The sequence below is a fragment of the Phyllobates terribilis genome, unplaced genomic scaffold (assembly GCF_046119375.1).
Source record: "Phyllobates terribilis strain yellow unplaced genomic scaffold, ASM4611937v1 Scaffold_5__5_contigs__length_657084704, whole genome shotgun sequence".
In the NCBI taxonomy this organism is placed as follows: domain Eukaryota; kingdom Metazoa; phylum Chordata; class Amphibia; order Anura; family Dendrobatidae; genus Phyllobates; species Phyllobates terribilis.
The window spans coordinates 459,001,291-459,028,767 of record NW_027362765.1 but is presented as its reverse complement, the minus strand read 5'-3'; the positions used below and the strand labels follow the sequence as shown (position 1 = coordinate 459,028,767).

The 27,477-nt window shown below is 41.7% G+C and overlaps 1 long non-coding RNA gene across 3 annotated transcripts in view; it reads left to right on the top strand.

Annotated features, from left to right (window-relative positions):
• Window positions 1-27,477, top strand: part of LOC141273481 (uncharacterized) — a 254,838-nt gene that overhangs the window by 173,877 nt on the left and 53,484 nt on the right. For 2 of the 3 annotated variants that reach the window (XR_012322096.1, XR_012322097.1), the window contains exon 3: window positions 1,903-2,050. This is a non-coding gene — a long non-coding RNA (uncharacterized lncRNA). Of the gene's footprint in view, window positions 1-1,902; window positions 2,051-5,607; window positions 5,673-27,477 lie in introns of all 3 variants that reach the window. The other variant, XR_012322098.1, reaches the window with a different exon arrangement.

The window sequence follows — 27,477 nt, the reverse complement described above, 5'->3', positions numbered from 1 at the left end:
ATGTAGGACACACCCTAAAACTCCTGCCTTGGACATCAAGAATGCTTATCCAACTTATGCGTATTCCTCTAAAATGAAGAAATAAATAAGATCCCACCATTACTATCATTTAAAGGGGTAGTCTGACGCTGCTCACTTCGGCATCAGGAGCTTAACGGACGTACATATAAGTTCCAGCATATGTGCTTGATTGGCAGGTATTAGGTGTTACAGGTACACGATACTAGCTGATTTTGTACACATCCCGGTAGGTACCATGTTTCCCAGAAAATAAGCCTTAGCATGATTTTACAGGATTTTTCAAGTATGCTTGAAATATAAGTCCTACTCCAAAAATAAGCCCTAATTACAGTCAAGAACAGCATTACAGGGGAAGGGGGGAAAACTTGACAATTTCTCAGGATTCCCACTCTCTTGGGGGCCCCCAGTGTTTCTATTCCAAGGATAAGGCTGCTTAAGGATCTTTGATGACATCACGGTCATGTGACCATGATGTCACCAAAGATCCTTTAAAGGGAAGCTGTCGCCAGGTTTTTCCATATAAAGTAGGGCCAGCAACTGTACACCCTTATATACAGTATTCTAGAATGCTGTATATATGTCCCCAATGCGCTGTCCATAAAACAAAAATAGCTTTTATTATACTCACCGATGTGACGGTCCAGTCCAATGAGCATTGCTGTTCTGTATCCGGCGACTCCTCTCTTCTTGCTTCTTGTGGATGACACATGCTACTTCATCCACACAGTTTCCTCGGCATCACGCCCATGTGCTCGCGCATTTCTCTGTCCTGCCTAGGGCAGAGCAAAGTAACAAATGAAAGCTTGGGGAGGACGGCACATCCAGCCTTAAGTAAACATCTTCAAACTTCATTAGAAGTCCATTTCATTAAAAACTGTGAACTGGAGAAGGCACAGCCATTCTTGAGTGCCTTCACCAGTTCAACTAAAAGCTAGGATGGATAGCTAACACTAGAGAAGACAGAGAAAGGATTCATAAGGATCTAGATAAGCTTGAGCAATGGGCAGCGACTAATAGAACGGTATTTAACAGGGAGAAATGCAAGGTTCTACATCGGGGCAAAAAAAATGAAAATTACATCTACAAAATAGAAGGAATAGAACTAAGCAAAAGTACGTGTGAAAAAGACCGCACATGAGTCAACAGTGTAATGCAGCAGCAAAAAAGGCAAACGCAGGTCTGGGATGTATTAAGAGAAGCATAGAGTCTAAATCACTTGAAGTAACTATCCCCCTCTACTCCTCCATGGACAGACCTCATCTGGAATACTGTGTCCAGTTCTGGTTACCACATTTTAAAAAAGACATCAAGCTCTTGAAGCTCATCAAGAGAATGCCAAGAGTGTGCAAAGCAGTCATCAAAGCAAAAGGTGGCTACTTTGAAGAACCTAGAATATAAGACATATTTTCAGTTGTTTCACACTTTTTTGTTAAGTATATAATTCCACATGTGTTAATTCATAGTTTTGATGCATTCAGTGTGAATGTACGATTTTCATAGTCATGAAAATACAGAAAAATCGTTAAATGAGAGGGTGTGTCTAAACTTTTGGTCTGTACTCCTCTTTCTGAGCAAAAAATAATATAAGACCCTGTCTTATTTTTAGAGAAACATGGTATGTGTAGATGCAATAGTATTAGCACCATTCACCTACTGATGAGGAACTGAGTGGTGCTGGACAAAACCTTTGAGGTTTCAATTCAACTAAATAAACCCTTTCCCCCCATTACTAAGTTAGTTGATGTTTTTTGCTTATGAGGATCAAAATATTGACAGCTGAGAAGTCTCAAGGGCAAACTGTGATTTCCCCTACAACTACTAGTTCATTATACTGCTATATTGTAGGGTTTATATTACATTCATTTTGTAATCTAAGTGCAGATCAGTAGAACCTCTGGGGATCCAAGGAGACCACATACCGATGTCACCACTGCAGCCAGAAAAGATACGTCATTGTGTTCAGGGTGTGAATAGGACACAGCGGTGGAGTACAGTACTGTCATAATGGGAATAGCATGGAATTTAAAAGGTAAGTGAAATAAAATATGTTTTCTTACAAGTTTGGAGCCTGTTGGGGACATTTTATGGACTAGAAGCTCTTTTCACAATAATTAATTGCCGCTAAACAAAAATATCAATTTCAACACATACAGTGGCATGTAAAAGTTTGGGCAGTTCTGGTCAAAATTACTGTTATTGTGAACAGTGAAGCAAGTTGAAGATGAAATGATCTCTAAAAGGACTAAAGTTAAAGATGACACATTTCCTTTGTATTTTAGACAAAAAAAATATTTTTTGATCTTTTATATTTTAAAAATTACAAAAAAGAAAATGGGCCTGTGCAGAAGTTTGGGCACCCTGCATTGTTAATACCTAGTAGCGCCCCCTTTTGAAAATAGCTTGTAAACGCTTTTTGTAGCCAGACAAGAGTCTTTCAATTCCTGTTTGAGGGATTTTCATTCATTCTTCCTTGGAAAATTCTTCAAGTTCTGTGAGATTCCTGGGTCGTCATGAATGCACTGCTCTTTGGAGGTCTAATCACAGATTTTCTGTGATGTTCAGATCAGGGGACTGTGAGGAACACTAAAACTGTCTTCTTGTGCCTTTTGAGGTAGTCTATTGTGGATTTTGACGTGCGTTTAGGATCATTATCCATTTGTAGAAGCCATCTTCTTTTCAATGTCAGTTTTTTTACAGATGGTTTTATGTTTGCATCAAGAATTTGTTGAAATTTCATTGAATCCATTCTTCCCTCTACCTATGAATTGTTCCCCATGCCATTGGCTGCAACACAACCCCAAAGCATGATTGATCCACTCCCATGCTTAATGGCTTGCGAGATGTTATTTTCCTGAAATTCTGTGCCCTTTTTTTCTCTACATATACCTTTGATCATTCTGGCTAAAGAGTTCTATTTTAACCTCATTGGTTAGCAGGATTGTTTGCAAAATGCATCAGGCTAGTCTAGATGTTCATACTTCTGATGCTGAATTTTTTGGTGAGGACACAGGAGAGGTTTTCTTCTGATGACTCTTCCATGAAGGCCATATTTGTGCAGATGTGTCTGAACAGTAGAACAATGTACTACAACTCCAGAGTCTGCTAAATCTTTCTGAAAGTATTTTGAAGTCAAGCGGGGGTTCTGATTTGCCTGTCTAGCAATCCGACGAGCAGCTCTCATTGAAATTCTGCTTGGTCTTCCAGACCTTATCTTGACCTCCACTGTTCATGTTAACTGCGATTTCTTAATTACATTTCGAACTCAGGAAAGGGCAACTTGAAAACGCTTTGCTATCTTCTTACAGCCTTCTCTTGCCTTGTGGGCCTCCACCATTTTCATTTTCAAAGTGCTAGGCAGCTGCTTAGAAGAACCCATGGCTGGTGTCTTTTGGCACAAGGTTAGAGGAGGCCTGTTTTTTATAAAGCTGGAAAATTTGCATCACCTGACCTTTCCTAATGATGATAATGAACAAGCCATAACCCTAACAGCCTAATTAAGGTCTGAAACTTTGGTCAAAGTTATCCGAGCACACAAATTGCCAAGGCTGCCCAAACTTTTACATCGGTCTATTTTCCTTTTTGTAATTTTTAAAATGTAAAAAATGACAATGTAACTACAGTACAGACCAGAAGTTTGGACACACCTTCTCATTTAAAGATTTTTCTGTATTTTCATGACTATAAAAATTGTACATTCACACTGAAGGCATCAAAACTATGAATTAACACATGTGCAATTATATACTTAACAAAAAAGTGTGAAACAACTGAAAATATGTCTTATATTCTAAGATCTTCAAAGTAGCCACCTATTGCTTTGATGACTGCTTTGCACACTCTTGGCATTCTCTTGATGAGCTTCAAGAGGTAGTCACCGGAAATGGTCTTCCAACAATCTTGAAGGAGTTCCCAGAGATGCTTAGCACTTGTTGGCCCTTTTGTCTTCACTCTGCGGTCCAGCTCACCCCAAACCATCTCGATTGGGTTCAGGTCTGGTGACTGTGGAGGCCAGGTCATCTGGCGTAGCACCCCATCACTCTCCTTCTTGGTCAAATAGTCCTTACACAGCCTGGAGGTGTGTTTGGGGTCATTGTCCTGTTGAAAAATAAATGATGGTCCAACTAAACGCAAACCGGATGGAATAGCATGCCGCTGCACGATGCTGTGGTAGCCATGCTGGTTCAGTATGCCTTCAATTTTGAATAAATCCCCAACAGTGTCACAAACAAAGCACCCCCACACCATCACACCTTCTCCATGCTTCACGGTGGGAACCAGGCATGTAGAGTCCATCCATTCACCTTTTCTGCGTCGCACAAAGACACGGTGGTTGGAACCAAAGATCTCAAATTTGGACTCATCAGACCAAAGCACAGATTTCCACTGGTCTAATGTCCATTCCTTGTGTTCTTTAGCCCAAACAAGTCTCTTCTGCTTGTTGCCTGTCCTTCGCAGTGGTTTCCTAGCAGCTATTTTACCATGAAGGCCTGCTGCACAAAGTCTCCTCTTAACAGTTGTTGAAGAGATGTGTCTGCTGCTAGAACTCTGTGTGGCATTGACCTGGTCTCTAATCTGAGCTGCTGTTAACCTGCGATTTCTGAGGCTGGTGACTCAGATAAACTTATCCTCAGAAGCAGAGATGACTCTTGGTCTTCCTTTCCTTGGGCGGTCCTCATGTGAGCCAGTTTCTTTGTAGCGCTTGATGGTTTTTGCAACTGCACTTGGGGACACTTTCAAAGTTTTCCCAATTTTTCGCACTGAGTGACCTTCATTTCTTAAAGTAATGTTGGCCACTCGTTTTTCTTTACTTAGCTGCTTTTTTCTGGCCATAATACAAATTCTAACAGTCTATTCAGTAGGACTATCAGCTGTGTTTCCACCAGACTTCTGCACAACACAACTGATGGTCCCAACCCCATTCACAAGGCAAGAAATCCCACTTATTAAACCTGACAGGGCACACCTGTGAAGTGAAAACCATTTCCGGTGACTACCTCTTGAAGCTCATCAAGAGAATGCCAAGAGAGTGCAAAGCAGTCATCAAAGCAAAAGGTGGCTACTTTGAAGAACCTAGAATATAAGACATATTTTCAGTTGTTTCACACTTTTTTGTTAAGTATATAATTCCACATGTGTTAATTCATAGTTTTGATGCCTTCAGTGTGAATGCAGAATTTTCAAAGTCATGAAAATTCAGAAAAATCTTTAAATGAGAAGGTGTGTCCAAACTTTGTCTGTACTGTATATATATATATATATATATATATATATATATATATATATAAAATACAAAGGAAATGTGCCATCTTTAACTTTTGTCCTTCCTTTTAGAGATCATTTCATCTTCAACTTGCTTAACTATTCACAATAACAGTAATTTTGACCAGGGGTGCCCAAACTTTTACATGCCACTGTAGGATATTAAAACTTAAAAACTATGAACTAATCCATAATATCTACAGTATGTGTATGTAAATGTTGAGGCATGATAAATGTTGAGGTCTGATTTGGATATTGGTCTCCAAAATCTCTGTGTATAAACCCAGCCTTATACCTATTAGCTGTGCATCACTTCTTTCTTTCTAGCACCCGATGAGGAATTCTCACAGCCATAATTATCCTGCAGGACGACGCAGGCACAAACACCTACGGTAATCCCTTGTCATCTCTAGATTCCTTCCTATAATAGTATAGTATTACAGAAGCATAACCAGATCTATAGCGCTTTAAGTCATATTTTTATCTCTGTCCCCAGGGCTAGGAGTTCCCAATATTTGACTGGTCAATAAGAATGTCACATTCCTATCATTTTAAGTGAAAGTGATTCAACAAATATATTTAAGTCAGTACCTGTATGGCATAATTACCTTTGATTCATATTTCTCAGTGCCTGTTCTTTGTCTGCTTTTTCTTCAAATTCTTAGAGCTATGAGCCATAGATTAGCTACAGTGCCTTCATAGAGTCTGAAGTAGTCTAAGACACACCTCCTCCTTTATTATTGATTCATTCAGCTACTTTCTCCCTCCTCTTGCAGCTCTACCTTTTCAGATTGGCTATTGCGTCTATAACATGCTAACCAGAAAGTCAAATTCAAACGTTTTACACACATGCACAAAGCTTTCAACAATGCTACTTCCCCTTTCACCTTCTTCATCATCTCTGTCCACTACCCTACCTGTGATCGGCATTCTGCAATCTTATGGCCCATTTAGAGAAACCAATTATTGGGAAATAAGCGTTTATTGTAACTTTCATTCCCGATTCTTGGTCCATCTAAACAAGCTGACAATAATTATACAGGGAGTAAGCAAAATGCTCATTCTTACAAGTGTCTTGAGCGAGGTCGCGCCTACTAGACAAGTGTCTTGAGCCAGGCCGCGCCTACTAGACAAGTGTATTGAGCAAGGCCGCGCCTACTAGACAAGTGTCTTGAGCCAGGCCACGCCTACTAGACAAGTGTATTGAGCAAGGCCGCGCCTACTAGACAAGTGTCTTGAGCAAGGCTGCACCTACTAGACAAGTGTCTTGAGACATGCCACGCCTACTAGACAAGTGTATTGAGCAAGGCCGCCTACTAAACAAGGGTCTTGATCCAGGCCGCGCCTACTAGACAAGTGTATTGAACAAGGCCGCCTATTAATCAAGTGTCTTGAGCCAGGCCGTGCCTACTAGGCAAGTGTATTGAACAAGGCCGCCTACTAAACAAGTGTCTTGAGCCAGGCTGCGCCTACTAGACAAGTGTAATGAGCAAGGCTGCTCCCAATAGAAGGGTTCTGGCTAGGTGTATGCATGTCCCATAATTAACAGCCGTTCCCGGAGCAGACACCAGCAAGTCCTCACAGCTCACATTGCGTTCGCTGGGGGCATTCATAAGTTTGCAGTCACAAAGAGTGTCTGGAGACTTTTCATTCTAGACGGGACAACCCCTTTAACGATCATTCTATGAAAATAGAATTTTCGTCGGCCTGTGTATACCAGCCAGTAAACATCTGCTGATCGGCTGGCATATAGCGGATCGGCGTATGTTTCATGATCTGGATAAGCCATGGTCCATTCACACTGCATAATGTGCAGCGTTAGCTCCTTAACAACCACCGTAACGCATTTTCACGGCGGCAGTTAAGGGTACTTATTCCTCAGCGCAGCTCTTTCACGGCGCTGACGAATAACAGTGTAGCGCTCCCCAGCGTCGGAAAATCTCTGGGGTCATTAAATTCATGAAAATTTCAATACTGGAAAGCTTGCACAATAACTACAGGCAATGGAGTAACCATAATCCACCAAGAGGTATAAAATGGTAATAGAACTTTATTTGAGGAAATATACGTAAAAAACACATATAGTCACAATAAAAAAGATCGAGGTCTATATAGAAAGAGGAAACATGGAAAATGTGTAGGAGAGAACACTGTAATGTATAGGACATGGGGGCAATATTCATAAGGTGCCATAAAGGAGTATCAACAAATGACCACAATGAAAGCATCCTAATTTAATTAAGCAGCAGTTCAAGAACCCCCTTGCAATGATAGTGTCCATAGAAAAAGTGCAATGTGCATCATATAAAGGACTATTGCTCACCTATAATGATCCAAAGCCGTGGAAGGTCCTCTCACTACAGCCCCTGACTCGCGTTTCGCATACCTGCTTTATCGAAACTGGAAAGCTTGCAATTGCTGACCATAAGAGAGAACATTGCTGACCATAAGAAAAATCTGCTGCAAACACTGGATTATTGGCATGAAATATTTTGCGTAAAATATGCGCATTTTTGCCACTTTTTGTGTGTGTTTTTTATGTGTTTTTAGATGCAATTTTTTTCCCCTTTCACTTGAATGAGTGAAAAATGTTGCAAAACCGCAGCAAGAATTGACATGCTGCAGACTTTGAACCTCCTTCAATTAGGCAAGGAAAAAAATAAGCAGCATGTGCATGAGACGTCAGAAATCTCATTCATTTGCTGGCACCGTAAACTGCAGCGTTTTTTCCACTGTAAAAACGTACGAAAAAAATTGCAGGGAAAAAGCAGCAAAAAAAGAACATACCTGAAAGGGTGAGGCTGGAGGATTGTACGTAAGATGTAATGACAACAATGGACAACTGCTAGATTAAAATTTACTAAAAATCTAGTAATTCAGTAATTTTTTTGGCTTGAAAAATGCTTAATAACTATAATCATCTGGCTTGTTATAGGTCAGCTTTACGTGTATAAATGTCCCATCTACATTTAGTATGCAAACAATTATCACTAAACTTTATCAATACAAAATGTAAAATACCCATGATAAAAGCAAATGTTCTTTCGAGACATATGACCAAAATATTTTGTGGGTCTTTCCAAGCTACTGGAAGCAATAAGAAATATCTGCTTAGATCTTGTTCTTTGTTATTAAACGAAAAACATGCTATGTTGTCCATAGGGGGTAAATGCCAAATTAACTCGTCAATTGGGTAAATCGTTACAGGCAGAGGATCCCTTTTTCTTTTGACAATAGATACTCGAAGACTTATGATTGCTTTATTTAATCTGGTTTAATAACACAATACGGTTAACGTATATTGTCCCCATATGTTTGTGAAAGTTTCCTATTACAAATGATGTCATGCATTGCATGATACAGGGTCTTCAGCAGTAAGCCCAGCGAGTCTTCAAGTTAGCCATTCGGCATGCCATAGGAGAAGAGATAGAGAACATTAAAGGTGAAATTTTGAAGAAATAATGAAAGGCAGCTCATGATGGTGTCCAGTTTATTTACCCCGAATAGAAGTTCTTCAAGTTTGTTTCTTGCTCACCCTTTCCATGACTCTGGGGATAATTCTACCCCTTTATATGCTGACACAGAATCTTGCCACCCTGTAGCACAGATAATAGGCTTTCCAGGACATAATACACACTGGATGGTCTGCCTGTGCCTTTTCTTATGTGTTCTATTGGTTGTCAACCAAGATAAGTGTTGCTGGAGTTGTATGGCAAGTGTACACCCCTCCTACATCTAAAAGATCATACTTAAAGAGGATAACTTTCCAATTGCTGGGGGTGCAACTAACGTGGCTCCCTCCGATCCCAAGAATTGGGGCTCTGAAGAGCCCCGGCTGAATGGAGCCGAGGTCGATCATGCGCACTACCTCTCCATTCATTCTAATAAGGGGGGCTGAAGATCAGTTGAGCACTGTGCACTGCATTCTCCGGTGCTCCCATTATGAATAAATGTACCAATAGTGTGCATAAACGACATCCGCTCAACTCAGCTGGGGCTCTTCAAGCCAGCCATGTTTCCCAGGATCGGTCGAGGCCACGGTGGTCGGACCCCCAAAGATCGGAAAGTTATCTTGTATCTCATGGATAATGGATAACTTTTAAACTTGAGAACACCCTTTGTAATGGGGCTGCTTGTACACTGACGAGCAAAAGGGTAGTAATGTTTTGAATTTTTGACTTTCAGGCTCCATATCTCATCATCCACTACTGTTCGAATGTGAGACTACCATCATTTTATTGACAATCATCTTGGCTATCTCATACATAAATTTGACTTGCAACTATTTAGCATCTGATTAGTTATACAGATTCTTGTCATGTCACTGCATTGTTATTGTTTTGCTCCTAAAAATCTAAATTTTTATTTTTATTATATTATTAGTATATTGTGAATCCACCTTTGGCTTTCAACACTGCCTGAATCCTTCTGGGATGCTCTCGATCAGATTCAAGCATGTCTTGACCGAAATCTGACCCCAGGTCTCTTCTACTGTTTTTTCTTCAACTCTACCCACAAGTGTTCCATTGGGTTGAGGTCTTGGGACTATTACCTTTACTTATTTACTTACAGCAGGGTATGTATTCATTTTATTTATTTTGCTTCTGTCTTGGATTTATAGCAATTGGTTAGGGTCTTAGTGCTGGACCCTACAGATCACTATGACATGTGAAAAGTTTTGATAAGCAATAGGAACCCTTTAGAAACACATTCCAGGAAAAATATTACTCTATGGGCCCAAATCATCAAAGCTTTTATGCCAGGCGTAAAAAGCTTTGAAAAGTTGCAAAATTTTGGCACAACTCAATGCTGCTATAAAATTTTGCGACTTTAGGTGCTATTTGCTCCACAGTGAGCAAAGCTGGGGCAGGATGAGGGTGTAGCTTTCTCTATGCCGCAAACCATACTCCAGCAGGGACTGGAGTACGATTTGTGGCGAGGGGCACACGGAGGAACACACCACTCGTGCTCCTCTTAATGAATCAGGAACCTAGCATTCCACCCTGACCCCTCATCAAGACCGATGTGAAGATCGTTGGTCTTGATGAATTGAGGCCTACGTCTGAGTTTCTCAATTCCAACCCTGAAGTACTCTCAAGAGGTCATGACTTGAGAATATCTGATAGCCATAAACCCTGTGGGTTGGGGTATTGGAGGAATGGAGTTGAAAAACACTACACTGCCTTATTCCAGACGCAGGGCCTAAAGGTAGTCCATAACTACTAGCTTGGTCTATGAATCCCCAGTCATTTTTTACTACCTCGGGCACTGCACTGGGCATAATACAATGAATCATTTTTCTGGAGCACTCCTTAATCACCTAAAATGGTTGCTGCCATTTTGCATATTGCAGAGGATCGTATTAGTCAAAGAATGATCACATAACTTCAGAAGGGCTTCCCCATAATGCCTTGTAGCCATCACATCACATGGTATAGCACAGCCAATCAAGAGGGACTATCATGACCTGTATAAGTGCAGAAGCAGGATATGCAGCAGCAATTTTGTGGCGAATCTGGATAGTGAGAAGACGTCACAGCTCTCAGCTTACCCATTAGGGATAGGAAGAGAAAGCCATAAAACACTGACCAAACCTTACAGCTAGTGTTTGACACAGCCATGAAAAAGATCAGTGTGTTAGGAAAAGAGAATGGTGTCATGAATGTTTTTCAGGACAAAAGGAGTCATTTGGATTTGCAGAGAAAATTTAATTTTCTGGTAAAATTTGGAAAATTCAAAAAAGGATTAACTAATCTCTACTTACTAATCCTACACAAATTTGTTAGTGTAGAATAAACTGCAATAATTAACTATCAACAATCCTGTGTGAGCTTTGTGTAAGACAAACTAGAAAGACTATAATGCAGACAAACAGCAGATGTGCGATGACTTGCTCTGGTTTCGTGCTGATTTGCACCTTTGAGCCATAATAGTAAATGACCCCTTATATGTGTCCTTGTGAGAGCAGCTGCAGTGCTGGTATGTTTGTGCTTCGTATTGTTCACAGGGGTTATCGGACTATAAAATAGAGTCTGTGCTTAGTGGCGGCATCTTGCAAGTGGCACCTGCTAGTATAGTATCCAGCCTATAATCAACTTACTATCTTTACAGCATCATAAAGTAGTGATCACGTGCACCTTTCCAAGGCATCTCTACTCCGAGATGTGAGCACATGCACTGATAAACATGAATCTCACCAAGTGCCACATGATGGTAATAAAGTGCTCCAGGTGTTTACTATTATCGCCGCCATTCTGTCATTAAAAGGGCATTAACATGGTGGGCTTAATCATTTCTCACCTAGACTAAACTGTCCCCTCCAGGAACAGTCATTACCCACAAATAGTAACAACTGTCAAACATGTATAGTGTTATATGTAAAGGAAATGGTCTAAGTGAATCACTTTCTCTTTTTTGCTATAAGTATTTAACATGTTTTATAGTATTGTTCTTCATCCGAGCGCTTCCATCATGTATCATTCCTTTCTACGGAGAGAATGGTCTAAGAGTATAGAATTTATTGTCTCTAAATGGTCCTTTAAAAAAAAGAAGAAAAAATAATAAATACATATAAGGTACAACAATTTAGTCTGTAGTCACATTTTTGTCTTAAAGGGGTTGTTCAGGACTATTTTATTTTTCTTACTATGGCCCTAAAAACCTGCTTGCATTATCCAGTGATGGCTCAGAGCAGTCACTGACCGCTCCTGCCAGCACTTTAGCTGCTGCACATCAAAAGAGCAGCTCTTCCTGTTCCAGGCTGCTCTGTCAACAAGGCGTGACTGCAGACATCATACTGATTGACAGCTGGCTCCCCGCAGTTAGACAGCAGGGAGCCGCCTGTAAATCAGCATGGCATTGACAGTCACATCCTGTCAACAGAGCAGAGCAGAAGAGAAGCCACTAGTCTGTCAACATGACATCAGCGGAAGCCTCTGAAAATCTGGCAGGAGCGGTCTGTGACCACTCTGTACCAGCAAAGATTGGCCAACAGCCATGTCGTTAGCAACTACTTGCCTGTTAGTTCTTGGGCCCCTACTAAAGAAAAAAAAATTGTTCTGGACAAACCACTTTAATTTTTTATCCTTTTTTATTTTAATGTACGGTAAAGATACAGTAAATACATTTGTATTGCATATTTTACTGTATGTATTACAAAACATGGAAAAACTCAACTTAGTTAAAAAAGGACCCCAAATCCTTTAACAAAAATACAGCAAAATGTCACATGTAAATACAGCCATATCCGGAGTTGTACAGAGCTGGATTAGGGTACGCTTGACTTTTATAGGTCCTCCATATGATTCTGGTCTCATAAAGAGCCACGAGGAGGTATTTTCTGTTGGATTCCTTATGAATTTGAAAAAGATCCTGATATCGAACTACAATGGTATTTTCCTCTAAACGCAACAAATTGCAAAGTAGGGAAATTTTATTTCTGAAGCATCCCATAGAGTATATCGTATGAGGGTCATTTTCAGAGTTATACTTTAGAGAATGGTTGCAGAAAGTGGTTCTTAATGGTTGCAAACAGATATAGTGGTACAGTAACCTTGATGGTTGCAGAAGATCAAAGTAATTAAATATTAGTAAACTTAATCCTGATGAAATGTTTCGCCCTGAAGCTGTGCGATGCTTCACTAGTCCACCAAGAGTCAGGTTGTTATGGAGTGACTGCTGGCTTTTGCCCGACCTTCATTCAAAGGCATTCGAGAAGCAACACCCTGCATGTCGTGCCCAAGTGGTTCCCTGCCCCATCCAAGTTGTATGGTTATACCCACATACTGATGCTACTCAAACACACTGTTACTTCATTCCAGACCACGGATGGCTTCTCAGCAGACCAGTTTTGGCCCACTCCTTTTCACCGGTCTTTAAAGCATCTTATACAGTACCACTGCACTTTCCCCATCTGATGCCAAACACCTTAAATAACTTCCCCTTTAGCTTCCCACCTACCAGACTTGGGGCGCAGCAGAGCAGCACCACAATACTCACACTTATGTCAGCTTATCCAATAACAGAAAAATGGTCATCACTGTTTATATAGAAGCAAAAATGACCACCCACAGGTCTACAGACCTTTGGAAGATCAGACCGGTGGTGCTCAACTTCAATAAACTGATTCTTCAATAGACCAAACAGTGGCACTCACCGGTTTCATTTATCTTTTTTATTTACCTTTAAATACATGTAGCGGGAAAGGGTGCTGGAACGCTGAGGCAACGGGCCCATAGTAGCATAAGACAAATCAAAAGGGCTGTTTCGGCACCCACTTCCACTACATGATTGTAAAGATGGCAATGTGAATAATGGCAGGTGCAGACGACAGTTTTCTCCACTTCCGAGAAAATCGGTCATATTATACTGATCAGACTCTGATCAGAGTGTGATCCAACTTTCTCGGAGGTGGAGAAAAAAAAACCAAAGTTTCTCCACCTTCTCTATAATGTCAGTCCGTGAAAATCGGACTGCACTCAGATGTCTTCTGAGTGCGGGTCTGATTTTTTTCCCCGGTCCCATCGAGCTGAATGGGTGAGTGCAATCTGATTCTCGGAGGTAAATCGGGCATGCTGCCATTTTTTTTCCTTGGACCAACTTGGTCCGAAGAAAAAATCGGACACATGCACAGCCCCATAGAATAATATGGGGACAAGTGCTATGCGTATAAACGATGGATACCACTCATCAAAGTTACATGGTGGTGGCATAAATAAAGGGGAAATGCTGTAAGAAAATTATGAACGAGCGATAAAGGATATCAATCACCCTTATTGTAGCAATGGTTTGAATGGTGAAATGATGCATACTACACACCATCTAGTAGTGCTGTGCTCAATATGGCAAGGCATTGTGATTTGTGGTTATTGTTCTTTCAAGAGTTGGATTTAGGTGGCATTAATGTATTTTTGGCTTTCAGAAAGATCAAGTATATAGGAAGATTTTATAACACTTGCGATTATATGAGACTGGTGTAAGATGGTCCTCTTCAAATATGAGCGCTGAACGCATTGTCCCATTGTACTGTTAAAGGAGCCAAGTTCCTGAATCTTGGGGCGTATAACTCGGATGAGTGCAATCTGATAAAAAAAAGGTATTGCACTCGGACCAGTGTTATTCAATGAGGCAGTGCAGATCTGCGTATTTTTTTGATCAGAGTGGCATTTTTACGGATACATTGCAATTTTGTAAGATAGGAAACTATAAATGGTCCTGTAAAAGATTAATAGCTGCTGATTTAAAAAAAAAAAAGCACATGGATGATAAGTGAGAAAAATCCACTTTTTTGGATGAAAATTGGACTGATTTTTTTTTATACGCTCGCGTGACCCCAGCCTTACAATATAGCTCTAGATGTGCAGGAAGACTGAGCGGGGGTATAAGACGGATATAATGTGAGAAGATCCTGGTGCATTCTGAAGAAACTTTGTGTTACACACTGAATGGATTTGCGTTGACCTGTACTTTTCAATGCCCCCTACTAGCAAGGTCTGTCTGTGTTCAGACTTGTGCTTTGGGACATGAGGATGGAAACTTGGGGCCCTCCAAAGAATCATGTTTACTCTCTTGAGTATTACAAAATGTGCAACAGGATGAAACAAAAAAATATACAAACTCCTAAATCATTTCCGCATGCAGCAATAAACTGCTAGGAAAGTAGGACTGAGGGGGAAGAATGCATTACCTACAAGTAGCCATTAGATTTTCCAGTTCTACAAAAGTAAATATGTGACTGAGAAAACCTTCAGATATTTCTGTAATGCATTTATACAGAAAGGGTGGCACTTTTCTGTCAAATACTTACAGTAACATGGAATTAAGAGCAAGAAGCAGCATAAAGGTATTAATCTGTGCTGTTATAATGCATATAATTCACAATTGCAGGAATGTACATAATCTATAATTATTGATATTTGAGTAATCTTGAATATTGTATACAATGAACACACAGTGCCATACAGAACCCAAATAATATTACCATACAATGACTGGAGAAGACTACAGCCAATCTATAACCTAAATGGGTGGTCTGGTGAAAGCAATTGTTGATTGGTGGGGGTCCGACCATTGATCAGCAGAGCAGGGCAGTTTTATTCCCATTAGATTGGAGCAGCAGTGCACATGTGCGACCACGGCTCCATTTATTCCAGATGGGGCTTCACTCGGCTTTTCTTGGCAGCCCCATAGAGAGTGAATTGTCAGGCATCAGATCTGCCGCTCCATTCAGTAACGGGGATAAAAGTGCCCCATTGGGGATAAAAATTCAGCAGTTGGAACCTCAACGATCAGCAAGTTCACCTATCTTATGGATAGGACAACCCTTTTAAAAGGTAATTTTGTCATCAGGGTTAACCCACCTAAGCCGTCTATATGGACATATAGGTCATGGAAAGTTGAATAAAATGATATCTTGATATTTGCAATACGATGTCTTATTCCAGAGAAATCCACATTTTTCTTACTATGCAAATGAGCTGTTAAGATCTATGAACATAGATGTCTCTGAGAATCTGTCTCCAGAGCTTATTGTATTATGAAAGGGGGGGTTACCAGTGTGAGACATGTAATGACTGACAATCAGCTCTCCTGATCTACATGTCTCAAACTGGTAACGCCCCCATTCATTTACAATAATCTCTGGGTGCAGATTCTCAGGGAGATCTATGTCCAGCCCATTGATCTTAACAACTCATTTACAAATTAAGAAAAATGTGGATTTCTCTGAAATCGCAGATATAATTTTTTTGACTTTTCTATGACCTATAACGCTTCCCACCCGGGCCACTTTAGTCTTTTTCCTCCACTGTTTCCAAGAGTCAGGGTACGTTCCCGCGATCCAAAGCCACCTGCGGCCCAGACACTACTGAGCAGTCGCGAGGCTTCTGCCCTTTTTATGCAAATGAGCGGCCGCAATTTTTTTTTTCACATGTGTACTTTCCTCATAAATGTTAGTCTATGTGGAAAGTCCACATGCGGACCCGCAAGAGAAATTGACATGCTGCAGGTCTGAAAGACGAGCTGCAGGTCTGAAAGACGAGCTGCAGGTCAGTTTCCACAGGTGATCTGCAGGTGCACAGGAACACATAGTGTCACGCACAATGTGGGAAAGACTAAGTGTAACATGAAGGGATGAGGGGAAGGAAGCCCAGACACTAGGGAAAGTGGGAGTGGAGACCCATAGGGTGATCCAATAACACCCTTGCAACCCTACCATCCCTTTATTGGTTCCACACCAATCGCCAAGCAGGAAACCTAAGCCCTGTATATCCCTAGAGCTTGAAAGGGAGGGTGGTGAGCACTGGTCAGTCTCCACTAAACTAAAGACAACAAGGGAGACAAACAAAGGGGGAAAACTTAGCTTGAGCAGACACAAGAGAGATAACACCAAATGTCCTCCAAGAGCACCAGAGAGGAAGCTAGCCGGCCGCCAAAGCTCCAAGCCTTCACAAGGGAAAATGTGAATATCACCGGCGACTCACTGCAGCAGACTGAGAGTTTATAGACATCCAGACCAGGTTGTGTCAGTCAGAGCAGGAGGGAGGTTGCCGCTGGGGCCAAAAGTGAGAAGGATTTAAGAAAATGTCTGCAATGCCAAACGCAGTGACGTTCTGCAGCCAGATGCAGAGCGACTGTCTGTCACATCTGACATATCCGTGACACATAGTGGACATGGGATTTCTAGAAATTCCATCCACTATGCTATAACATCAACATACACATAAACATGCAGCATCAAACCCACAGCAGCTCCTGACCGTGTGCACATACCCTTACACCTTTTTTTTATTGTTTTCATCAATCTAGAAGTTTTCTTTGCGGGATGAAAGTGCTGAATGATACCATTCACTTTACCGTATCAAGTAATTTAGAAAAAAGGAAAAAAAAAAAGTGCGGTGAAATGGTGAAAAAAATGCAATTTCACCGATGTCACACTCACTGGTTTATGTTTTTACAACCTTTACTGTGCAGTAAAGTGTTAAAGTGACCTGGTGACTTTATTTTATATATGTAGTATGATTCCGGCAATACCAAATTACAGAAATTACAGAGAATAGTGGAGGACTGGATTATCTTAAAACAGGAGCAAAATGGGCTTGGTATGCTAAATATTATTTCTATTATTATTTTAACTTATATTAAGCTTCTTTTTTTTTTTTTTTTTTTTTTTAATAAAATGTTGTTGAATTTCAAAAGGTTAAATTTGACTAGAAAATTCAAGTAAATAGAAGTAATCATTAATACCAACCACTGTGAAAAGTAGAGAACTACTGTACCCGTGGCCCCTTACACAGCTAATTGTCTGGGCTGCTGAGCCAGACCCCTGGAAAATGTAAGATAGGCCAATAGTTTAGTTTTCTATGTTGTTTTATTCCTCCTGAAAAATAATGAATAAATTGACAACTGGGCGTTTCCATATCCCTTGTCAATAGGGCAGGACCCTACAGTCTCATAACTGGTTTAGTATAAGATTGTACTCTGCTCATTGTCTACAGGCACTGTAGGCTAGTAAAGGGTTACAAACCCTGACCGGGCTTCGATGGCTGAATTCTGGCTTATTATGGCCTGATTGGCATTAAAGATATGTTTCTTATTTGGCATGACCAGACGCCAATCTGTAGACTTGTCTACTGTAATGACATCATACAGCCGGGCCTCTGGTTCTGTATCTTCTCATTTTTAGAGATCATAATCATAACATAATTGTGCAGTTTCCAAGGGTTGTTCATGCAATTGTGGTCTTTCCAATTAAATCTCCCACAACACAGTAACATACGTGATGAGAAGCCTATTACTAATACTTAGCTATAACATATAAAATGCATTATGTAATGTGGCCTCCGGCATCATACACGAAGGTGAGCGGGAGAACGCACCCACACGCTCCGGTATTATGCAATGCACTGGAGCCTCGGAGAGGTAATTACTTCTTATGGGCCATGTTCTTTCAACAGAAAATTACGACCACAATCATTTCTATTATGATGAACACGTTCTCCTTAATGTGCAGAGTGTGCCATTACTATAACAGATGAGGAAGGAATAAAAGAAAAATTGTACGACTGTAAGTAACTCCATCATGAATCCACTGTACACGTCTATGGTAAAATCTATTTAGCACACGTGATGGCTTAAAGGAGTATTAGAAAAATGGGTCTGCTTTTTTTTGGAAAAAAAAAATCCAATCTTGACCTGTCTGGTATTTAAAGGTAAGGCTGATTACAGTGTTTTTGTTTTTAAAGGGAATCTGTCACTCCCAAAATGCATTTTAAACGAGCTATACAGTGATATAGGAAACTTAGCCCCTATAGAAATCTAACTAGCACTACCTGTTACTGGCACAATACATGAAAAAATAACTTTTAATTCACATGCAAATGAGGAGGCCTAGAGAATAGTGCACCGTTACGCCTTTTCTTTGCATGTTGGGGGCCTTCCCTCGCTTCTGATTGACAGTCCTCGCTTTCCAGAGTTTAATGCTAAAACTAAAACTGAATATCATGAACAAAGATTAAAGTATATAGACTTTCTGACAGTATTTTTTGTTTTTGCCTAATTGTGTGTATGGATTAGTGGGCAGGGCCGGCGTCAGCACCCGGGTAAGTGCCAGGGCCTCGAGCAAGCCCACTCGCCGTCTGGGACCCCGTTACGCTATGGGGCTCTTGAGTCGGGGGAGGGGAGCCCGGTGCCAGCGGTCCGCTTGCTCAGGGCCCCGGCACTTGCAATCTTATCTCTCCCTGTTCCTCCGCAGCTCTGGCGTCTTCTGCGTCTCCTCACACTATGATGTGTCAGGGCAGAGGGCGCGATAACGTCACTACAGCGTGCCCTCTGCTCTGACAGTGCAGAGAGCCGGAAGACGCTGAGGAGTCCTGACATGCCTCCAGCGAGGAGAGGTGAGTATTTGATTTTTTGTTTATGTATGGAGCCCATACTGTATGGAGCAATATATGGAGCATTATATGGGGCTCATTATTTTGTATGAAGCTATATATGAGGTCTATTATACTGTATGGGGGACTATGTAGAGCTCATAATACTGTATAGAGCATTATATTGGGTCAATTATTCTGTATAGAGCAACATATGACACCCATTATTCTGTATGGAGCATTATATGGGGTCCATTATTCTGTATGGATCATTATATGAGGCCCATTATTCTTTATGGAGAATTATATGGGGTCCATTATTCTGTATGGAGCATTTTATGGGGTCCATTATTCTGTATGGAGAATTATATGGGGTCCATTATTCTGTATGGAGCAATATATGGGGTCCATTATTCTGTATGGAGCATTTTATGGGCTCTATTATTCTGTATGGAGCATTGCATGGGGTCCATTATTCTGTATGGAGCAATATATGAGGCCCATTATTCTGTATGGAGAATTATATGGGGCCCATTATTCTGTATGGAGCATTATATGGGGTCCATTATTTTGTATGGAGCATTCTATGAAGCCATTTATTCTGTTTGAAGCATTATATGGGGCCCATTATTCTGTATGGGGCAATATACCGCGCCCATTATTCTGTATGGAGCAATATATGGGGCCCATTATTCTGTATGGAGCATTATATGGGGTCCATTATTCTGTATGGAGCATTATATGGGGTCCATTATTCTGTATGGAGCATTATATGGGGTCCATTATTCTGTATGGAGCAATATATGGGTCTCATTATTCTGTATGGAGCAATATATGGCTCACATTATTCTGTATGGAGCATTATATGGGGTCCATTATTCTGTATGAAGTATTGTATGGGGTCCATTATTCTGTATGGAACATTATATCAGGCCCATTATTCTGTATGGACCATTATATGGGGTCCAGTATTTTGTATGGAGCAATATATGGCGCACCTTATTCTATATGGAGCGTTGTATGGACTCATTATTCTGTATGAAGCAATATATGGGGTCTATTATACTGTATGGGGACTATGCTGCCCAGTCTGAAATGATAAGTCTGCTCTCTGTGTGATCCCCAGGTCACGCACTGTGCGCTGCGAGGATTTGCCAGTTTCTGAGCTATTGTAGAATTTACAATAGATATCATTTATGTAATGTAAGTAGTAAGTGAAATCTTTGGCCATGTACCATATATATATATATATATATATATATATATATATATATATATATATATATATATATACAGCTATATGAAAAAGTTTGGGCACCTCTATTAATCTTAAGCTTAATGTTTTATAAAAATTGGTGTTTTTGCAACAGCTATTTCAGTTTGATATATGTAATAACTGTTGGACACAGTAATGTTTCTGCCTTGAAATGAGGTTTATTGTACTAACAGAAAATGTGCAATCTGCATTCAAACAAAATTTGACAGGTGCATAAGTATGGGCACCCTTATCATTTTCTTGTTTTAAATACTCCTAGCTACTTTTTACTGACGTACTAAAGCACTTTTTTTGATTTTGTAACCTCATTGAGCTTTGAACTTCATAGCCAGGTGTATGCAATCATGAGAAAAGCTACATAAAGTGGTCACTTGCAAGTTGTTCTCCTGTTTGAATCTCCTCTGAAGAGTGGCATCATGGGCTCCTCAAAACAACTGTCAAATGATCTGAAAACAAAGATTATTCAACATAGTTGTTCAGGGGAAGGATACAAAAAGCTGTTTCAGAGATTTAACCTGTCAGTTTCCACTGTGAGGAACATAGTAAGGAAATGGAAGAACACAGAGACAGTTCTTGTTAAGGCCAGAAGTGGCAGGCCAAGAAAAACATCAGAAAGGCAGAGAAGAAGAATGGTGAGATCAGTCAAGGACAATCCTCAGACCACCTCCAGAGAGCTGCAGCATCAACTTGCTGCAGATGGTGTCACTGTGCATCGGTCAACTATACAATGCACTTTGCACAAGGAGAAGCTGTATGGGAGAGTGATGCGAAAGAAGCCGTTTCTGCAAGCACGCCATAAACAGAGTCGGCTGAGGTATGCAAAAGCACATTTGGAGAAGCCAATTTTTTTTGGAAGAAGGTCCTGTGGACTGTTTGGTCATACAAAAAGGCGTTATGCATGGCGGCAAAAAAACACAGCATTCCAAGAAAAACACTTGCTACCCACAGTAAAATTTGGCGGAGGTTCCATCATGCTTTGGGGCTGTGTGGCCAATGCCGGCACCGGGAATCTTGTTAAAGTTGAGGGACGCATGGATTCCACTCAGTATCAGCAGATTCTTGACAATAATGTTCAAGAATCAGTGATGAAGTTGAAGTTATGCAGGGGATGGATCTTTCAGCAAGACAATGATCCAAAACACTGTTCCAAATCTACTCAGGCATTCATGCAGAGGAACAATTACAATGTTCTGGAATGGCCATCCCAGTCCCCAGACCTGAATATCATTGAACATCTGTGGGATCATTTGAAGAGGGCTGTCCATGCTCGGCGACCATCAAACTTAACTGAACTGGAATTGTTTTGTAAAGAGGAATGGTCAAAAATACCTTCATCCAGGATCCAGGAACTCATTAAAAGCTACAGGAAGCGACTAGAGGCTGTTATTTTTGCAAAAGGAGGATCTGCTAAATATTAATGTCACTTTTCTGGTGAGGTGCCCATACTTATGCACCTGTCAAATTTTGTTTGAATGCAGATTGAACATTTTCTGTTAGTACAATAAACCTCATTTCAAGGCAGAAACATTACTGTGTCCAACAGTTATTACATATATCAAACTGAAATAGCTGTTGCAAAAACACCAATTTTTATAAAACATTAAGCTTAAGATTAATAGGGGTGCCCAAACTTTTTCATATAACTGTATATATATATATATATATATATATATATATCACTCTGCCGTATCTCTGCCGTGTTAAAGGGGCCCACTGAGACTCTCTTGCCCGGGGCCCACGAAAGCATGGAAGCCGGCCCTGTTACTGGGTACAGCTGTTCTGACATAATCAGAGGTTTAAGATGTAGCATGAAGCAGAGCTGAGGAAGCTAGCTCCTCCCACACCAGGTTCTGTATATACAATATCTACAGACAGTGAGCTGCTTATCACAGGAGGGGGCGGAGTTGGACTAGCAAGCACACACTGCTGTAGCTGCTGTAGTCCTGGCAATGATAATCACCAGGTAATAAAACCTTCAGTGCAAGTAAACAACAGCACACAGCCTGACATGTGACACATCATTGAAATCTGTGTTTTAACCCCTACCTCATGCTGTCCTCAGATTACATAGCAAAAACCTATTGACTGATTCTCTTTAACAGTGAATCCATCATTGAGCTTATCTAGTAGTTCTGGTCTGTAACCTTTTTCTGTATTTTACTGAAGAATCTTCGTAGTGTCCGTATGACTAAAAGTGCAACTTTCAAATGGTTCTAAACAAGTTTAGAAGATGATTCCAAAGAAGAAAAAAAAGAATTATAGAATGAGCTCACTGACAGATTCACTGTTAACTCATTCTGCAATCTGCTATGTACTGTGATACATAGAGGATGTAGGATCTAAACATTATCAATAAAATACCATTTAAGTAAAAAATCTCTCCAAAAGGTGTCAATTCCCTTTAATTTTAGGTGAGCAAAACAACATACGGCTCCTTGCGTATGTGAGCTCTTAGGCAGAGATCGATATGGGCACTTGTCTAATCCATCCTTTTCCTGAAAAATACAGAAAATGTATACCTAGATCACCCGAGGCCTCCACCCATTGGGCCTGACATCTTCCTACACTTGCCTGCTGCTGATGGCATATGGTCAAAGTGATTGGACTGAATGCCCGATTTATAAGAATATGTGATATTGGTATAGATTAGGAAATGAGCAACAAAAGTAGTCTCTATACCAATGGAGGACTGAAATAATTGGGGGGGGGGGGGGATAATGCCATAGATGCTATATTATTAGCTATGATACAATGTACACCTTAAAATTGAAATGACGGAAAAATAGATTTTCCCTATTCTTTTTCTTGCCATCTTTACCTTTACATGTATAGTCAGCTGTTTGACGACTCTTCAAAAATTAATTCTTGGGTCATTCACCTCTGTAACAATAAAAATATCCTTAGTAAGAAGTGAGGAAGATGCATTAAATGTTTGCTTAAAATAATAATAGTAAAAGAAGTGTTTCAGTTATGAATAGGTTAATGAATAAAAAAAAGTCCCCTTAAAAAGAACAGATAAAATAAACTTTCATTCACTTCCTCACAACGGAAGGGACGAAAATAAATGATTTTAGAAGCGTTCGAAGCGCAAGGTCTAATGATTACAGTTATCTGAGCATCAATATAGTTATAATCTCAGGAAACAATTAATATTAAGGAACATGTGAGAGAGGGCCCCTCGCCCGGGAAGAGGTGGTTTACTTAGTGAAGCATCACATCGGATGTACAGGACTCTCCTGGCTGCGCAGGTTATGGCTGAGACGTCAGCCGCCTTCTCATATCATTTGCCCTTGTAAAGAGGGGGCGCACGGAGGATTTTTTTTTTTTACAGCAACCTTGCTGCTGCCTTGGGACAATCAATGCGTAGCTTTACAAATACATTTCTGACCCCCTCTGGCAACGAAGGCATTAAATAACATTTCTTTCTAGTATCAGTGGGGGTCTCCATTAGGCAACTGAAAATGAAGACTATGTCAGTTGTCAATAAAGTGAAGTACTTTAAAGTGAAAAATGATCTTGTGCAATACATGTGATGAAAGGCAAATCGCTGCAGCAAGACCAGTATATGTGAAAGTACAACTTCTAAGCGGACAGGACTGGAGTACTCTGTCTATCAATGCGACCTCTGGTGGGAATGTCTCCGCCTCAATGTATGTTTGGTCACCATTTTAGAATTTTACGTCTTACTTTGTGATTACCAGGAGTAACAACTTTGGAACAAAGCAACTCCGTCTGCCAATGACAAAGCGACACTTTGTGTCCAGGCAGAATAACAGGAATCACACTAAATCTCCCTGTGCAATACCTATCAAATAGTGATATATAATATATATATATATAAAGAGGACTTATCACCAGATCAAAAATGGCCAGATTTTGTTCTTATGCTCCCCTGAGTATTCTGGTCTTTTTTTTCTCATTTTAAATCCCTTTTACAGTTTCAGAGATATAGGCCTTTTTTTATTTGATGATAATTTTTATGGGTTTTTACAAAAGGTGCGTGGCTCACTGGGTAATTATGCAAAATAGCCTAAAGACATGCCCCAGAGCACTCAGGGACGTGGGCTACAACACGACTATAAGCAGGATAGCCAAAAGAGTACAGTCAGAACGGCAGGCCTACAACTTCACCTGGCCAAGGGACTTCTAGGATTGCTCCAAGACTGACCAGGCTCTCATCCCTAGCAAGTACTCCCGTCGGGGTCTATATACTTGTCACCAGTTAAGACCCCAGTACTGCACTGCAAAGACTCCGTGTCATTATTACTGATCCAGGCACTATCACCACCATCATCCTTACACGCTGCCATGAAGTTACACTCCACTTGTGGGGAGTTACATCACCCTGCTGCGAACACCACCAGCTTCAGCGGACTGCCCCGCAGCGGCGGTTACCAATGACCGCAATCCACAGGTGGCGCAGTCGGACTATCTATAACTGAGACACATAGACTACCCTGGTTTGACAGCCCTGGGTCACGGACCGGGTCGCCGCCACGGTGACTACAACCCCCAGCATCTACAAGGCCCGGCTCCGGGTATCCCCATGGCCCAGGGGTCGCGTCATTAAGCCACTTTTACGGGCTCAAAATAAAACGTTCAAAAACTAAACAAACTGTTTTCCTGTGAAATATGTTAAGGAACATCCTTTCCAGGGTAAAGACGTGTGTATAAGGTAAAATAAATAACCAAAAACAAAAATACTCCTCCACACTTTGGGCTATGTTCACAAGTAGCATTTTTTATGCGTTTTTGCACTTTTGTATTGCTTTCAACTGTGACAAATGCATTCACCGGGAAATGTCATTTTAACATTTTACAACTTTATCTGGCCATATGCTGTGTGACACATGCATACAGTGCTGAAAAGACATGGGAACAGCATGGGAAAGACCCCTGGAAGCATCTCTGACACCCAGGTCACTGCCTAAAAGTGTGCTCATCAGAAGTGATCCTTGCCGCATCAGAAGACGCAAACTTGCAACTATCCCCGTGCAAGTTCTTGTCCCAGGGCAGAGTTCAATTGTACCTCCCCCATTCCTTGCAATGCAAGCGCAAGTATGGAGCCTGCCACCCACCCACCCCCAGGCTGCAATACCATACTGCTTGCTTGCTTGCACTTGAAATTGGGCCTTTTAGGCATGTGGAGGCGGAATCTGGCCACCACGTCATGGCTACGTCCGCGGCCTGGTATCCATACTCAGTCCCCAGCCGCCCGGCGGCCGGGTGTCCACGCTTGGTCCCCAGCCGCCAGGGGGCGGCCGGATGTCCATACTCGGTCCCCAGCCGCCCCGCGGCCAGGTGCCCACACACGGTCCCCAGCTGCCTGGGGGCGGCCGGGTGTCCATAAACGGTCCCCAGCCACCCCTATTTGTCCCGGTGCGCCTTATACACAAGCGCGCATACCAAAACATTACCTGTGCCCTCCCCAGTGCATTTAGTGGGAAGGACAGCCTAACCACAAACACGTGGACAATTGAATGTGGCCAGGGATGGTCCATCTCACTGACGCCTTCACACTGGGTTAATATTGTGGAAGCCGGGACACAGTTGGACACTGGGATGCAACACGTCCTCCAGACATAGAGGATTGCGTGTCCTGGGTCAATCAGGCTTCAACACAAAGTTCAGAAGGTAGACAGCAGCAGTGGTCGGCCTCCTACACAACGAGTAAATTATTCATGATCATGAGGCCATCCATCTCCTAAGCTTTCTGTTCCTTGGAATGCAAGCACATGTATGTAGTAGCAGCTAGGCCTGAGGTGGTCAGCGTTTTGGCGCATATCCTACCTCCTCCGAGGATTGCTAGATGTTTTCCTGCTACTATCCCAGTTCTATGACTCCCGTTAAAACAAAGCTTCAGGTGATGAATGATGGATGAGGTGGTGGCAAAGGAGAAAGAGCAGGAGGAACAGGGACCATTCACATCAATATCAGACCAGTCAACTACACGTTTTGTAGGATATGTTTCTGTGCCAAAAGGAGTGGTTCGGCTACACAATTATAGGGCATACAGTGAGTGCAGTGCCTACCAAAAATTTTGAGGCACTCCAATGCCCCTTGGAACAGACATGGAGGTCAGAGGGCCTTAACTAAACCGTTTTTTCCATTTGCAACATGTGGAGGGTAGAGTTCCAACATGTGGGGACATCACACACCAGTCGGTGTGCCGGAAGCTGCAAACGCTGCTGCAACACAGCAAGGGCGGCGGAAGCTGTAGCCGACTTCCGAAAATGAGCTGTCAGGCAGCATACTTTGACGAGCAGATCTGGCAACTCGGGGTACGATTTAAGAAACCGCTGAACCACGAGGTTATGCACATGAGCCAGGCATGGTACGTGTGTGATCTCGCCTCGCCTCAGAGCCGCCACCAGGTTACGGCCATTGTCACACACGACCATGCCTGAATGTAGGTTCAGCGGTCTCAGCCACAGATCCGCCTGCTCTTTCACTGCTGTCCACAACTCACAAGCAGTGTGAGGTTTATCACCTAAGCTTATGAGTTTCAGCACAGCCTGTTGCCGCTTGGCTGAGGCAGTACTGCAGTGCTTCCAGCTTGTAACTGATGTGGTGATATCTGAGATGGAGGCTCAACATGATGAGGAGGGTGATGCGCAGGAGCTGTACACTGTGTGGGCAACTCTGACTGACATAGGGCCCGCATTCCTCGGTGTGGGGAGAGTGTGTTCTGTCCCAAGGTCCGACTGGGTCCCGGCTTCCACTATGTTTACCCAGTGTGTCGTCTGAGAGATGTACCGTCCCTGGCCACAAGCACTTGTCCACGTGTTCGTTGTCAGGTGGACTCTCCCAGTAACTGCGTTGTTGAGGGCACGGCAGATGTTTTTGGACATGTGCTTGTGTAGTACGGGGATGGCACACCGGGCAAAATAGTGTCAGCTGGGGACCAAGTACCGAGGGACGGCCACCGCCATAAGGTTGCGGAAGTATTCCGTCTCCACCAGCCTAAAAGGCAGCATTTCCAACGCAAGCAGTCATGAAATGTGCGAATTTAAGACTGTGGCCTGTGGGGCGTTGGCTGCGAATTTGCGCTTT